Raw genomic sequence first — 16,842 nt, 5'->3', positions numbered from 1 at the left:
GTCTGTGTAACAGACTGGTTAAAAAGTGTAAATATAGCACTTCAAAATAAATGTTGAAATCATTGTCTACTCTTGAAAAACCTGTACGCTAATCTCACATATTAAAAAGTCAGAGTGGAGACAGCGGAGGAAACCAGTCCAGGCTCAAAGATGCAGTTTTTACAGTTATGTTTTGAAAATGATACGGGCGCAGTCATAAGAAGTTTTCTTATAAAGATAAAAAATCATCAAAAAAAAAAAGCCCATTTAATATGTCGATATCGAAAAAGCAGTAGCAGCTTTTTCAACTTGTTCGGTAGTGATCAATAAAAAAAGTCCTGTTGTCATACAAACAAATTAAAGCAACCAACTGGTTTTCAGGCACTGATATTAATAAAGAAATAATGTTATAGAAAAAAATGCAGTTATTTGAATTGCGTGTTAAAGTATATTAAATATAAAACAGGTTGGTTATATTACTGTAATAATATCCACGTATTCTGTGCTCAAATAAATACATACTGTAGACTGATTTCAAAAACCAATTAACACAAAAATCTCTTCTGATCCAACAAACATCATTGAACAGTAATGTTTATTAATAAAATACAATATTAAAATAAAATTAATCTAATATTATATAATATTATATAAAATATAATTGTTATATTTTCCTAACACTTTAAATACAGATTAGTGTTTTCAATGTATACAGTTTATTTATTTTTGTTGTTATTTTTTATTGTAAAAGTTACTGAGTTTTTTGAATCTGAGTTTTTGAATCATTAAAATGAATCATTACATTTTGATAATATTGACAACCTTAATTCCCGTCCTGTCAAGTATCATAAAAAATATTTTAAGAAATATGACACAAATCATGAAGGACGTAGGAGGCAGGGTACAACTCTAAGAATATCATTTCTATTATACTTTTTGTGTCCATAATCAACAAAAATAGCTTCCTGCATTTTGGACAAACTACCCGCCTGAACAGTTGAAAAGGTTTACTAGACTATTACGATAAGCATACTTTTAAAAATAAAACTGTTTTGAATTGTTGCAAAATGACAATAATATATGTAATCATTAATGGGACTTTGGTCATTATGTCTCTTTCAGGCCTTTGTTAATGAGTCTTGAACCCCCCAACCCCCCCCTCACCACCCCACCCTCCCACCCGCCACCATACAACACAAATAAAATATATGAAAGGATGAATTTTACCTTCATGATATGAGGTGTGTTCAAGACATTGTTACTGTACTTAATAAATGAGCTAAATTGACATCACTGATGCTTGTATTTAAAGAATCAGTAGCATATCAGAATAGATTAGAAAGCTGGCACTTGTTTAAGACAGTCCATAAATAGTGAAACTCTCCTCTAATACTCCGGAAACTGCTGCTATTTAAAGGTTGTATATTTGATTGGCATATCCAGAAAAGCTTCCCAACAGCTGTACATTATTTTTTGGATCAGTGGATCTTGACTTTGAGGTGACCAACAAGACCGTTCTCATTGACTGTTTTCCTCTTTTTCTCTCTCTGCCCTCCCTCTTCCTCTCTTCCCTCAGGAGCATGCCTCGAAAGCACCTGTTCAGAAATACAAGGCAGGGCAAAATTCATCATCGAGCTGGCCCACATTGATCAAGGACAATGGGTGGGACTGAAAACCCTGAACTCCTATCATCACGGCCCATAACCGCTGCCTTAATCGATGAGAAAGGAGAAATGCAGCATATGAATAATTAGTTTCATTATCTGCTGTAAACGTCCTCCCCCTGGGGAACATCTATCTAGCTGACCTACACACCTCTAAACCTCTCACTTGAGGGTGTAAGAGTTTATAGCTAGCAGCGCTACCCATTTCCCTGTGTGTGTGTCATGAATGAATGTGTGCCAAACTATGACAATGTGTGAGTATTTCCCTATTGAATTGGAAGTGTGTGTGTGTTTATGTTGTGTGTGCAAAATCAATGCACAAAAAACGACATTGCTTTCCTCCTAGGTGTGGCCAAGGTCCAGTTGTTAGCTCCCACAACTCAGGTTTAACTATGTCTGACATCGGTGCCCATGGTACATTGTGACGGAGTGAAGGACGAACCATTTAGCTCATCTGAGTGAAAACGTACAAAAAAAATTTGGAAGCCCCGTCATCCATTTGTTTCCTTTTTTCTTTTGTGTCTTTTATTCTTTCCTCCAGTTTTGGTCATTTCACTTTTGCGTATTTATACATGTATTTATTGATCTGTTTATTTGATCTGTTTGGGTTTTGGGACATTACGTTTATGGTAAACCGTAGCAACCACAAGTGGTTTTTAACTTTGTACCTTGTATAGCGGAAGTAGCAATGTACACTTCCTCTCCCTCTCCGATCGTGTGATCTCCTTTTGAAAATGGCGAATCGATGGAGTGAATTAGGCATTCGTAGCCAATTTATAGGGCACAGGTCACGTAACATTCTCTAGAGGGCCAGATCTCTTTAGCCCAAGGCCCACAAGCTGAGACAAAGCAAGCTGTCCTCTTTGAACAAGAGGGAACTGAGAGCGTTTCACACATCCGTTCTGACCTCCTTCACGGTCTTATTTATTTACCTGGCGCATTGTGTAGTAAACTCAACCACCAATTGTCAATGTGATAAACCCCAACTTTCCTTTTCTCACATGTGTGTTTTTTTTCTTCTGCGAAGAAAAAGCGATTGACACACCAGCTAGTAACTGTTGGCCCGCCCTTGACACACACAGACTAACTCCAGATGGTGGACCTCCGTAAAATAAAAAGCCTAGGGCAACCAAAATCACGTCGCTTTCGGTTACCTTACGAGATGACCAGCAATACCGATGGGAGTTCGATTCTGATTGCTTGAGAAGGATAGTTGCACCGCGCCAGTTTCAATGTCGTTACACAATCAAAATTTGTAAATGCGTCAACGATGCCGCAGGGTTTTTTACTGTTGGTTTTTGAGTTTGTAGTATGTTTTTTTGACTCATCAAAAAAGCATGGATTCCCATCCTACAGCGTCCAATAATAGACTGACAGACACGCACATGCGATTCTTGGTTTGGGTGGAGATTTTCACTCTTCTGTTGTGTTTGACCTCAAGAAACACACAATCACCTACAATATTAGGTATGCCCTGGGAGCGTAAGCAGATAGAAGCAGAGTGGTGTCAAATGTTCCACTTCTTTGGCCAGTGAAACCTATCCTTTTGTAAGACTCGGGGGCGTGGGGGTGCCACGCTAAAGGACAACAGTAAACGCAAGTAACAATAAATATTAAAGTTGTGTAATTTGATTTCATTGTGTACGTCTGTGTATGAGAATAGTTCGATGTCCGACAACTGTAAAATGGGACTGACACATGTTAAGGAAAGATATTGTTGGAATCGCGACTGGTTCAGATTTAGTTATTAGATCGATTGGTATCCTTTTCGTATTTTTTACAGCTGCAGGGAATCAAATAAACACATATACAGCCAATCAGAAAGACAACTTGAGCCTTTGATGGGGGGGAGGCATGAGCATTTAAAGGTGACAAGACGTAAAAAACATAACTGCGCAGTGCTTGCTACTACTGGGATTTTAACATGAGGAGATAGGCAATGCCTGATGTAGGAGTCTCAATATAGGTGTTTAATATACAATCGTCGGTTTCTGGGTGCTGAGTGATTTAACGTCCCTTTAGTTTTATCAGCATTCGTTCCTGGTAGTCATTTGGTTTCAGGTGCGAATTGTCTTGTGAGTAGAAAACAAAGTTGAGTTTTTCTTCGATGTTAGGTCGTAATGTTGATTTGAGAGTATGTTTAGATGTATGAATCGTGTTACCGACTTATTGTTTTAGGCACTCAATCTTTACATCATGTGTATTTCTCTATTCTCTGTGGGATTCCAACATTTGTTTGATATTTGCATTTCGTTTGTTTTGTTTTCCCATTTACGGAAATCTTTCGATTATTGTCAAGGACAAAGTGCAGTAGTTGAGATAATTTCTTAGCAATCAGTAGATTAGCGCATAATCTGATATGTCATATAAAAGCTCTCGTTTATTGAATGTTCTTTTGCCATTGATCTATTTAAAAGATAGTTGCTTATTATTCGCTGATTGCAAACATAGTTTGGGGTGGATAAGATTTTTTAATGTTTTAGAAGGAAAAAGTTCTCTATGCTCACAATAGCGCTGCATTTTTTGATCAAAACTCATTAGGTAAAACAATTAATGGTTGCAAAGTAGATATTCAACTTTTTAGGCACAATTAGTGTTTTGTAGGTTTTGTTTTTTAATCTCACGTATTTTCTTTATGAAATAATCTCAGCCATTTCTCCCAGTCTTTTCATGAGCCCTTCACGAAATCATTCTAATATGACAAAATTAATTTCACTATTTCCCTCATCCATGTTAACAAACATCGTTTGTGGCAACAACATTGTAAAAATTAGCCCTTTTAAAACACTGTCACAAATCAATTGTAAAAAGTCTTACCACTTCATTACTTCCTGATACAATTTTTATGCATCATAGTTATGAAAAAAAAAATTTTTGAACAGTAGTGATGCATTTAAATAAGGCAACGACTTGTTATCTTTCAATTACTCGTCCTGATTCCCTCCATACATTTATGCCTTCAGTTAGATCATGGGTTTCTGGCGAATATATTTAGGATAACGAGAATTTGAGAGTCAGAGTTCAACATGTTTTGTGCGTTTGAGGGGGCCTGCTAGCTATGCTGAACACCTCGTGCAACGCCTGTCTCACGATGCAGATGCACGTAGTTGTGGGGAGAGGGCGGCAGACAGGCCAGGAAAACCATTGTTTAACAGCATGCAGATGGTGGGCAGCCCTCTCATACGACCATTGGATACGTAGTGGAGCAGGGCAACTTGTGAGTGCACAAACATTGTGTTTTTCTCCCACAGTGCAGCCACGTAATAACTATGGAATCCTTGTTGTTGATTCAGGGTCCCAATGGGGCATTAACACCCTGTCTAAACATTGGATCTACGAGGACAATTAAAGAGTTTCACAATACGGGGGAAGAGAGGCTGCGTTCAGATTAAAAAGACACAAAAAGCCAGACAGCTTAAAATCTAAATAAAAATTTAGTCTTCAAACATTACAGCTCAATTTTCCCAGAACATTGCATATCAAAAAAAATGCAATCGTATGAGTCAATGAATCTAAACAAATTAACTGTCAGCTGATGTTACATAAAATTCATATATTACTCCAGGAATATCCAGGGCACTATACATACAAATGAACTTTAGTTAGAAAAAGTCAATTTGTTCTTTAATGATTAATTTAGGTAATTAGATAGATATACTATAACTAATTTAAAACACAGGAATGGAAATGTTCATTAATAATACAATGGAAGCAACCAACTTACACATTTTATTAAACGGTGTCTTGCCTCCTTTTTTTTTGCACCCCCAGAGAACAAGTAGCAATGTTGGGGGTATTTGTGCGCACCTACACTGAGCACATTCGAGGTGTGGCGAGAGTGCATTAAAGGAGCAATGAGCTAGAGGTGGTGCGGAAGGGGGGGGGCTCGAGGGGGAGGTCTTTCTCGAGCCTCGACACTCAGCTCAACCTCTCCCCCCTCAAGCGACCTGCCTCAGCCACATTATGTCAAATAAAGCCTACTTGCCTGGCACGCAGACCCACACTGGTTGTCTTGAAGAAAATTAATGTGCAGATTCTCTAGAGGAACGTGAGTGTATGTTTGATAGAAAAGAAAAGAAAGTGAGATGGGGGAGAGACACAGCTCCTCTCTAAAAGCCACAAAAATACAATCAAACTCAAAGCAAACACACCCAACAGAGCAATGAATCGGGGTCAAGATATAAATGACAGTAATTTGTTGGCATGAAAAGTGCACTCAAAAAAAGATTTGTATATATACAAAATCATAGAGTCATGCAGTTTAATGTAAATTACATCCTCAACACGCTTCTATCTAAACGTTGATGCATATGAGAAATGTTCCAATAAAGAGTATGTGGAATTAGAGATACTGTAATCTCTGCACGTTGTCAGATTATACATGTTAGTCACCCACTGCCCTCATCTCAGTCTGTTGCGACGATCCTCTTCACACCAACACGTGTGCATGTGTTGTGATTGCTCTGGTGTGTTATATCCTGACCTGTGTACAAACAACAGCTCAGTGTTTCCCTGCTTGCAATATTATCAAGCCTCTCTGCTTTATGAAAAGATCACCCGTGATTTGCCTGTGCATCTCTTGACTATTTAACGGAAACATAACAAAAAGAACTTGTAACACAATAAGAGCTGATGTGGAATTTTTATGGAATAGAAGTTCCATTTTATCTCAATATTTGTCAAAACAGCGAGTACTATGACCAAAACACCCTCTTTTTAAACAGTTCAAACCATTTCAGTGCATTCATCACATAATAAATAAGGTCAAGAGAGTCAACTATTGAAAGACAGCTAAAATATTTGTGCTACCTGCTCATTAAACCTAACGTTAGCACTGAAAATGCTGTATCGCTGTATACCTCAAATAACATTTGAGTTTTCCTTGTCCTAAGGCAGAGTCATATGAGGTGGGGGGTACATCTAATCAGGAAACCCAGAGGCTGTGGTCAGGGGGGAAGGGGCTTGTTTGGGGTGGTATTCTGCCCTCCACGGCGGTAGATGCTTGGGAGGGGACCCGGAAGAAGGCTGATGTTAGTAACAAAGCCAAACTGGTCTGATGCAGGAAATTAGCTACAAGAAAAAAAAGAAAAACTGTTTCCTTTGCTCTCTCTCTCTCTCTTTAGCCTGACTAGATTCTCCGTGAAAAATAGTAAAAGCTCTTTGACCATCAAACTGATTCAGGTATGAACAAGAAAGAATCAAGAAGATGAGCATATTTGATTAACTAGCACCTCACAATGAGATTAAAGAGGGGAGTGCTCGTGTATCTGATGCAGATTTGCAGAAGGGGAATATTTTTCAGGATATAATTGTCCACTGTACTTTCCTGGTTCCAAGCTGGGACATTAATCTGAGCCTGGCCGAGGTTAAACCATTAGACAAACAGAAGGTCTGCACCATCTGCACTGAGCTCATAACAGGAATAAGGCCAGTGAAGAGAATTGAGGGGGTGCCCTGAATGTACCCTGGCCAATCTGTGTGTGTGTGTGTATATAGTCCATGATAGAAAGCACTAAGAGCAATAGATTCAGACCCCCCACTCTGGCAAACAGCCACACACACACTGTCCAAAACAAACGGCTGAGGCATGCTGAATGGACATGAGCTTTTTTAGAGCTTTGAAGTTAACACACCTGCCCCTTTTAAAACGTTGGAGCAGCTGTGGATACCACTGTGCGGCTTAGCCAAATTCTAAGCTGATATTATCAACAACCGGCCACCTGCTGGTGCCGGAGACATTACCCATCGAGCCTACTTTTTAATCTAATCCACTGCAACCAGGGGCCCAGCGTCGAGAAAGGCCACAGTAAGTGAGGAACACTTGCCAGGTGCATCACCTTTCCAGGCTGAAGAAAAAAAGAGGGAATCTAATAATCAGGATTTTACATTTTACATTTTGGAGTTTAGATTGTGAAATGTGGTGGGTTTATTTACTATTTACACACATGTATCCATTTGTTTAAGAATCTCATAGAGTGCTCATATTAAAGATAAACATTTACTTAGAAGCGTTATCTGAAGTGGAAAAGTTAATGTTATGAGTAGGTCTCCATCCGACTCGTTCAAAAAGTAAGTAGAAATAGTGCAGTGATGTTACTGAAGATAACTATATACAATGATATTTACATGGCACTCAAACTTGATAAAGACGCTACCAATGTAGTTCTATGGTACTTGTCCAAAAATATAACATTTTGGGGGTGAACAGAACATACCCAACACAACGTGGATGAGCTTTTACATATATAGCTCAACTCATTCCAGTTTATCTGGGATGAATCTGAATTGCCACAGTACATCCCTTAAGTGCCATTCATTTGGGCCTAATTGCATTAAACTGTGTGATGTCTGAGGAAAGGTAATTTGGTTTATATATTTACTAAATTTGGTTATTGTAACCCATTATCCGATAGATTTGAAGGTTTTAGGTTACAGTGACAATGTGTGGAAGCTTCCAACATGTAATCCAGCTTTTTATAAAGCATCATCATCATCATTTATTCATCTTTTTTCTATACTTTCCACTGTTTCTATCTTGTACTCTTCTGGTGATGTTTTAAAACGTTGTAAATTGCCAGATTCTTCGTCTCGTGGTATTTCTGTCTTAAAGGTGACTACAGCGCTGAGTATTTATTAGTCGTTTTCGATTAAAGAAGTCTGCGAAACGAATGAATGTATGCAATACACATGTACGCCAAGTATACGACTTCTTGTAGGCTTCCATGTAAATTTGATCAGTTTGCGCCATCTAGTTATCATTGAAATTATAGCCACCAAAGGAAGAAACGGTATGTGACTCGTGCAGTTCACACTTTCTCTTTTTAAGCCATAAAACTATAAAATATAGTAAAAAGGTCTTTTATTTCATCGATTCACACACAAAGAAGGGTCAGATCAAATGGAAAGAAAAGTCAAATCCCAGTGTACTGGTGTCTGGAAGAGGTCCATCCTCTGAAGTCTCTCTCCTCTCTTTCCCTCTCTGTGTGTAGTTTTTAAAAGAGAAGATAAAAATACAGTAACCAGTGAGCCCATGCTGTGAAATATAATTAGTATTTTAAAATAACGCTGTTTCTATATATAGATATATGTGTGTGTGTGTGTCTTATTATGGCTTATGAAATGTAGTTTATTTCCTGTGATGCAAAGTGAATTTTCCAGCATCATTATTGTAATTCTCATTATCAGGGGGTGAAAATGGTGAGTAAAAACAAACTATAATACAATGACGTATTTGGAAGTATTTGTATATGTAAATATGTTAATATAAACTGAAAAACACTAGTGTGCAGTAAACCTGTAATCAATCTAATATTTTTTTATTGCAAGAGAAAAAAACAACAACAAACAATACTGCATTAAGATACAATAACATAAAGGAATTAAAAAAAAATACAGTAACACCTCAATCAATTAAGCAAAAATATCATCATAAGCCTTAAGAGCATTATTGTACAGTATCAGTGGATTTATGAGATTTAGCAATAAATGAAATCTCAGCAAAGAAAAGGAAAGCGTCAAATCTAGGTAAATCTTGAGAAACTAGTTTTGTGATTAAAAAAAATGTACAATGCAAAATAGACAAATGGAACAAGATCGATAGCATAGTCATTGCATAAAATTTTAAATTATATTTAATAAAAGAAGACAAATAAACACTTTGGTTTTCCCAAAGAGATTTAACCCTCTATGGCATGGTGTTGCCCCAAACAAACTACCTTTGGACCTCCACTAACCCCTAAATTTTTTTTTTTTTTAATTAAAAAAAATGTATATAATATCACCTGACATGTCTGTCCAATCGTGGGGGACTAAAGTGGTTTGTAGCCTTTTGTTTGGGGGTGGGGCAGTCCTTTCCGGAAGCAAGTCGCATGGGACACAGTGGCACCAGTTGGTAAGTTCAATTTCACTTTTTAACATGTTTAAAATTAATCAACTATATAAAAAAATATATGTATATTGCATCAGTATGTAAAGTGTATGTTTGATTGTTTAAAGACACATTTTGATTTTATTTATATACTAAAACTGTGTTTTTTTGTTTGTGCCTCAAGGGCAACACTGTGCAGATAGACCACTTTTTTGAACCCAATATACTAGAAATTAGGGAGATGTGATCGGATGCAAAATTAGGACCACATAGACATTCAAGTCCTCCTGGAAGCTCTGTAGATGCATCATATATGTACAATTTATGTTATTATTGTGTATTATGTATTGTGTGTATGTGTTGTGTGGTATTATTATTATTATTGTGTGTGTATTATTATGTTACCACAGAGATGATGGTGCCTATCATCTAAATCTAAAAAAGCTAAATGAGTAGTGCTCTAAACTTTATCTCTTCTTTATTAACAGTACACATAAATGTGTACAAATTACATTGAACAGTCAGCATTAAGATGCCATTTTTCATGATCAATGTTTTTTACTCTCACCCCAGTATCAGGAAATGGACACAAGACAATTTCACAGGCGGAAGGAACATGATCCCGAGCAGTTAGGGTCATTTCAACTGACCCAGTGAGGACAGTGGTAGCTGGAGAGTGAAAATGAGGACAGTGAGGTTGAGGAGAGTCATGAAGACTGGATCCTAGATCAGGTTTGAGACAGTTTGGAGTCAGGAGTCAATGGGGTCAGTCAGCAAAGTATCATGTGTGTGTGGTACGCCATGTCATTTGTATGATAGAAGGGTATGACAACATTCCTGCCTGTCTTTTAGGAGAATGCACATCTCTTGGCAATGACCTGTAAATCATTGGATCTTTGTTTAATATATAAGTGTTACAATATATTTTATATGGAAATGTCATAGAGGCTTATTTGGTGTTATGGTAAGTAATGGATTTGTTTATTTGATTGTTCATTGGTTTTTTTATTGGTTGGAACCATTCATTTATTGTTTATCCAAAATACAAACTGTTCTAATGGAATATATTATGTATTCCATATATAGAAAACCTTGCCTGTTTTAATTACCCTCATGCTTGTTGTGCCCCTGGGGTATGAATAATATTTATTTGTTGTTCAGGGGGTGGGGGGGTTACATTTTATGATGGATATATTATCAGGGACCCCCAAGCTCCCAAAAAATGGGGTAACATATTTTTTCCCCCCCAAAATAAAAAGTCATGCCATAGAGGGTTAACCTGTTTGCAATGTCAGAATCAATGGAGTAAGGCTTCTTCCTCAACTTTGCAAAATACAAATTAGAGAGATCAAAAAAGAAGCAATTTGGGAGTTGGTTGGATAGACATTATGCAGAATCAATGCTTACCTCTCATTTTTATTAGAAATACAAAAAAATTTCAGGGAGTATCCATGCTTTCTTGCCATAGAATAGCCTACTATCAAAATAAACTGAATCCAGAAAAAAATACATGTAAGGAATGTATACTACTAAATAATGTAACTCTCTTTATATATTTGCTGTTATTTTTTTTTTATCAAAAGAAGACAAAATCCATCCAATAAAAGTTTTAGGCATTAAACTCTCATTAAAGCAAAGGTATGTTTTGACATAAATGCACATAGCTTGGAAACAAACCTTTGATGACATAAATTAACAGATCTAGCTAATCAAAGGAAGACCAATGAAAGTCATAAATTCTCTTTACTCTCCATATAGTACTATCATTTTAAATAAATCCAAAACAAAAAACAAATACATATGTCATACCACTTGGCAATAAATTAATATTTTCCATGGATTAAAATGTCTCCAATATATTCCAAATAACTTCTCTGTAGGGGAGAAAAGGTGTGCACTTAACACGATTTCCAAGCAAGTAAACTAAAGCCGGTTTGGTAGAAAATTAGAGAACTACCATCAATCACAATATGCACCGCGTGCGATCACCTATAGCAGTCACGTAACATGACGACGTAAACAACGCTTTGCCTGGACACGGGGAATTATGGGATATCTTCCCCTCAAGCGGCGCGGTGCCGCCATATCCTCCCTGAAGATAAACGGCGGCTAATCGTTTTGTCCGCTGTGGTGTTCTCTTTATTCCTCCTTTTACTCGTGTTTGAGCTACATACCAGCTTATTTGTACATACTTTTATCTGTGTCGCGTCTTGTGTCGTTTATTTTCACAAAGCGGAGGAGTTGCAGCTCTTCGAGAGACTAGGCCCTCAATCCTCGCCGTGGACTGAGCGTCCCGTCGGCTCTGTTGCGCTGGTTACCGGGCAGGACTTTGAGCGGAGTCCCGGCCGCCGGCAGAAACAAGATACGTAAAAGTGATGCTAGAAATTCCTTCGCGTCACCCAACGATAGACACTTTGCGGGCTCGTATTATAGAAGAGACCACACGCTTAGTGAGTCGGTCTTCAGCCCTCGGGATATACTCATGGGAAGTTTACCTCGCCAAGACCGAAGAAAGCCCCTCCGCAGCGGTGAGAGCCCGCTGGAGGCTCGGGGGGCTTTCATGCACCCCAGAGATCAGCTCCGGAGAGACTCGCCAGACCTAATCATGCCGTGCACACTCCTAACAGAAGACTGTCATTCGGGTAAACACTAAATGCTGTGTCTTGTCACTTTGTGCCTGCATTCTCTATTTAAGCTCACGTCTTTTGATAGGAATGCATCAGAGATTCTACTGTTTACGCTCTAATATAACATACATCTAAAAAAGTCTATCAGGATCGTGTTTGTATACGTTTGGCTTTCTCGGGTGTTCTAACACGTACGTTGTCCCAGCTTTCCCTCCATGATTTGAAAATGTGGGAGTTCCTGGAGCTGGTCAGGCGCACTGCGCCTCCTACACCAGTTTGGACGCCTGACTCCACACGTGTAGGGTTGCATAAAGCTTTCCACATACCACAAAAACTGCATTTTGACAGCTTTGTTTGTCGCGCTTGCATCGTAAATGTCTTATGCCGGCTAATACTTGAAATTGGAAACACAGTGGAGTTATTTTCTGTATTCAAGTGATGCTTTTTTCATAATTAGTATATACACTGTTATTTAAGTTTTGAATTTTAATATGTTTGTAATCCTATTTAACACTTAACCCATTTTAGTTATTTTGGAATTTGTCACCACCATGCTGTACAGTCTACTTTTCAGCTTTTTTTATTATTATTATTATTAATTGGGCAAGATTGTTTCATATTGTTCTAAACCTATATGACTGACTGTCTTCAGAGAAACACAAAAATTAGTTGTTTAGAAGGTGGTCCGTTTTCTGTATTTCTTTTTGAAAGCAGTGTCTTATGCTCACCAAGGCTGCTTTTTGAAAAAAAAAAAAAAAAAAAAAAAGAACAGTAATATTGTTAAAAATATTGCAGTTTAAAAACAACCCTTTACCATTTGAATATATTTAAAAATGGAATTTATCCTGTGGTGGCAAGCTGAATTTTCACATGATTCTTCAGAAATCATTCTAATGTATTGATTTGGTGATCAATTAACTTTTTCTTATTAAATTATGCTTAATATTTTGTGGGAATTAAAAAAATTCAGGATTTTTTTTATGTGAGGAAGTTTAAAAGAACAGCATTTATTTGAAATAGCCATCTTTTGTAACAGATGACTTTTATTGCATCCTTACTTAATAAAAGTATTAATTTCTTGAATTGTAATTTTTTTTAAAATACATTTTCAAATCACCGTTGATTTGAATATTAATAATTATAAATATAACTGAGCATATCAAGTGTTTTCAACATTGATAAGCGTTTTTGAGCACTAAATCAGTATGTTGTAAAATAATTATAAATTTAAGATTTACGTTATATTTTACTACTTAAGCTTAATTTTTTCATCAAATAAATGGTGAGTATAAAACCTTTTTAAAAACATAAAATCATTAGTAAGGTAAGTTTAATTTTTTTTTTTTTTAGGGTGTTTATATTTTTGACAAAGATCTTTTTGAAGCACTAACCCTGTTGATGTTTCAATGTCATCAGGGACCCTGTGGGCACTTCAAGTCGGTTCACCATCACCCCCCAAAGACATTACCCCCCTTCAGCAGGACGGGAACATCTCCCATCGGAGTGATGCCACCTGCAAAATGGGATGGATTCTGTAAGAAGAATGTTCTCACCCAACGCAATTCACCTGCCGTTCAGAGTCCAGTCACAGTGAAGATCGCCAGACCAGACTCCACACGATCATCAATGTGAGTCGCTTCAAATTCTGTAAAGTGGATTAAATGCACTAGCATTAAAATAGCTTTTGTTTTTGCCTGTAGTCTAATTAATTTCTGTTTGGGGTTATTTCTCTCCTAAAACCTTGTCTATAGCTGCCACAGTTGCAGCATGCTTTAAATTCCTGCATTTGTCAAGATCAATTTGCTTTGCTCATATGTAAACACTACATTGTTTCTAGCTTCAATCACCTGAACTCCCCTGGAGCGGTCAAATCCCCAGGTATTGGCGCTCAGGCAGACCCCTGCTCCAGAGAGAGGCTATTCTGAGTGTGCTCAGAGAGAGCAGGAAGAGAGAGGTTGATGAGGAGGACAAGAGTGCTTCCTCTGGGCAGAAGAGGCAAAAGGAGGTATGTGATGGACAAAAAGTGACCATATGAAGTCATCACACAATCTTGTCCTCTTTGAGTTAGTTAGGTTGTAATCTTCCTTATTATGTACAATTTAGAAGATTTACTGTTGGTTTTTGTAATTTCACCAAATAATTGTCTTGTTCTCATCAGGCGACATGACAGCAGTGGAAGTTCTCAGTCAGCTTTTGAGCCAGCTTCTGCAAATGGAGCTCCATCTCAGCTTATTGCCAAAGTAGGAGATCATACACTTTCGTCCACAGTAGTATCTGCCTCTACATCTGTTAAACGTTGAGTTTCATCACATTATCTCTGATTATGTGTCCTGTTCTCCTTAGACCTGGCAGTATAAAGAGAGGGATGAACTCCTCTCTCACCGAAGAGTCCATAATGAAGCGCTCTCGCACTTCCTCCATCAGCTCTGTAAGTGGTGCTCCTGTTCCCAGTGGGGTGCCTGGATCTGTCCCGTAATCCTATTCGCAGTTCCTACAGCTCTTCACAAGGGTTATCCACAAGGTATTTCATTTAACCGTTTTTCTTTATAGGGGAGGGTATAAAGATTTATAGTGTTAGAAACTTAGGGGAATGCAATGATAAATTATTAAAATTGGTAGCTAGTGAACATATTGATTATTAGTTATTTTTTTTTTTTTTTTTGTAGTTGTGTTTTGTATTCTTTGACTCAGGTCCTTAAAATTTTGTATTTCCAGAGAAGAGCAGCATCCAGTCTCAGTCTTTCTCTCCTTTCACAAGCCCAGGAGGATCTCGGTGTCAGACTCCAGAGCGAAGCTGCCAAGAAAGCAAGAGTAACCCTCTTTAGATGTTCTCTACCATTCACTGGTGTTGGAAAGAAGTATGTATGTTCATCAAGGCTGCATTTTATGTTATGCTTGTTTGGTTTTTTTTTTTTTTTTTTACCGTCACTGTAAAAAAAAAAAAAAAAAAAGCAGGCTGAGTTAAATATAGTTTATTTTGTGAAAGTATGTTTAAAGATGTTTCATTCCGTTGTGCTATGTAAACATTACCTCTGCAAAATGTCTGATCAAGGTCAGATCGCATTATTATTACTCTTGAGTTATACAGGGTCTGCTTAAAGACATTCTCATGTTACTCTGTTCCCAAACTATTTTGTGTGTGATGTAGGGAAGAAGATGCTACCTCACCAGGTTCTACATCCCTTTATGAAAATGGATAAGGTGGCAACTGACCCGAGCGCCTGCTACAAGAGATTGGAAACATGTATTGGCTCGTTCTTATAATGTTTTTTTTATTTTTTATTTATTAGTTCAGTGCGACTTTACATAATATAGCATTGATTAGTGGTATAAGTTCAAATTAAAGATGAACCAGGAATGCTACAAAAAATGTAATTTTAAGCTTTTTTGTTTATACCAGCTAAACTTACCCAAAATCTGAGGCACCTGTTGCAACATCGACATCTTGACTCTGCAGGGAAGCAGTTTGCAAACGCAAGCCGCAAAATCCAGCTGGTCCACCACAAACCGAAGGAGATCAGATTTCTTTTTGGTAAGTAGTGAAGCTGCTATTGATGCACATTTCGACCAGACATTTGCATAATGAAATGTTCATCCTGTAACATTGGGTCTGCAGCCACCACCTCCTGAACTTGGCTATACTATCACGGTAGAAAGATCTAGATATGGAGAGAAAGCAGCTCTCAGCCAGATACAGAAGGTCCTGGAGGAGCCTGGTATGTTGTCTTCACTCAGCACCTGGATTGGCTATAAATACAATAAATTCATTCAGCTAATTGTATGTAATATCTTTTATTTTTTTCCAGAGCCAGAGATCCCTCCTCCCTGCTTCTGAACCCACCCCCAGCTCTGGCTCCCATCGTTAACCCTTTTCTCGGGCCGCCAGCACCAGCCTCTTCATCTGGGACTGCACCTGCTGTGAGCTCTGCTCCCAATCTGATTTCTCTCCATACCTGTGCCCGAGACTACACCAGCCACTACTACAACTCCTGCTCCAACTATCGACCTCACCTCACCTGCGCCCCGAACTGCCTTCAGTGCTGCTAGTACTGCATCCCCTGACCCTTACGTACCTCAGCCCCCTGCTATCACTCACCACCACAGCTGGCCCCAACTGCTCCATCTTCAAGCATCTTCAAACCCTCTGCTGAGTCCCTGAAAAACATGAAGAATAATCCACTTCTTAGTGTTCCCACTCTAATGGGCACTACCACTGCAGGTTTGTAAAAAAGATTTTACACAGTTTTTACATATTTGGGGTGATTATTATTGTTATTCTGGATTGTTTGTTGAATGGAAAGTTCAAAAGAATACCTATTTATTTAAAAAATATTTTCTTTTTATTTACGTTAAAAATGACATTAACATATTTGATGTCACATCCATCATCCTTAATGTATTTTTGCTTAAAAGTGTTTTTTTAAAAAAAAAACTACTACTAATAATAATATTCTTAATGACCCAAACATTTGAACAGTATTTTGTTTACAATATAATATATTATTTAAAAAAATATATATACTAGAAAGGCTGTTTTAGTACTGATATTAGGGCTGTTATGATATTAGATTTTTCATATCACAATTATTGTGGCCACCAAAAGAATTCAACGATGCTAGATATAGCGTTGTATATATCTTGCACCTGAAGAGCAGGGGTGGGGGGATAGTAAAATTATTTTTTTAACCTTTGTTTGTGGATTTTT

General features: G+C 37.7%; 1 pseudogene; it reads left to right on the top strand.

Annotated features, from left to right (window-relative positions):
• The window catches only part of LOC122144398, a 30,530-nt pseudogene extending 14,150 nt beyond the window's left edge, over window positions 1-16,380 (top strand).
• The last annotated feature ends 462 nt before the right edge of the window (window positions 16,381-16,842 follow it).

The sequence above is a fragment of the Cyprinus carpio genome, unplaced genomic scaffold, assembly GCF_018340385.1.
Source record: "Cyprinus carpio isolate SPL01 unplaced genomic scaffold, ASM1834038v1 S000006658, whole genome shotgun sequence".
Classification (NCBI taxonomy): Eukaryota; Metazoa; Chordata; class Actinopteri; order Cypriniformes; family Cyprinidae; genus Cyprinus; species Cyprinus carpio.
The sequence above is the reverse complement of the archived record's forward strand: the minus strand, read 5'-3'. Positions and strand labels throughout refer to the sequence as shown.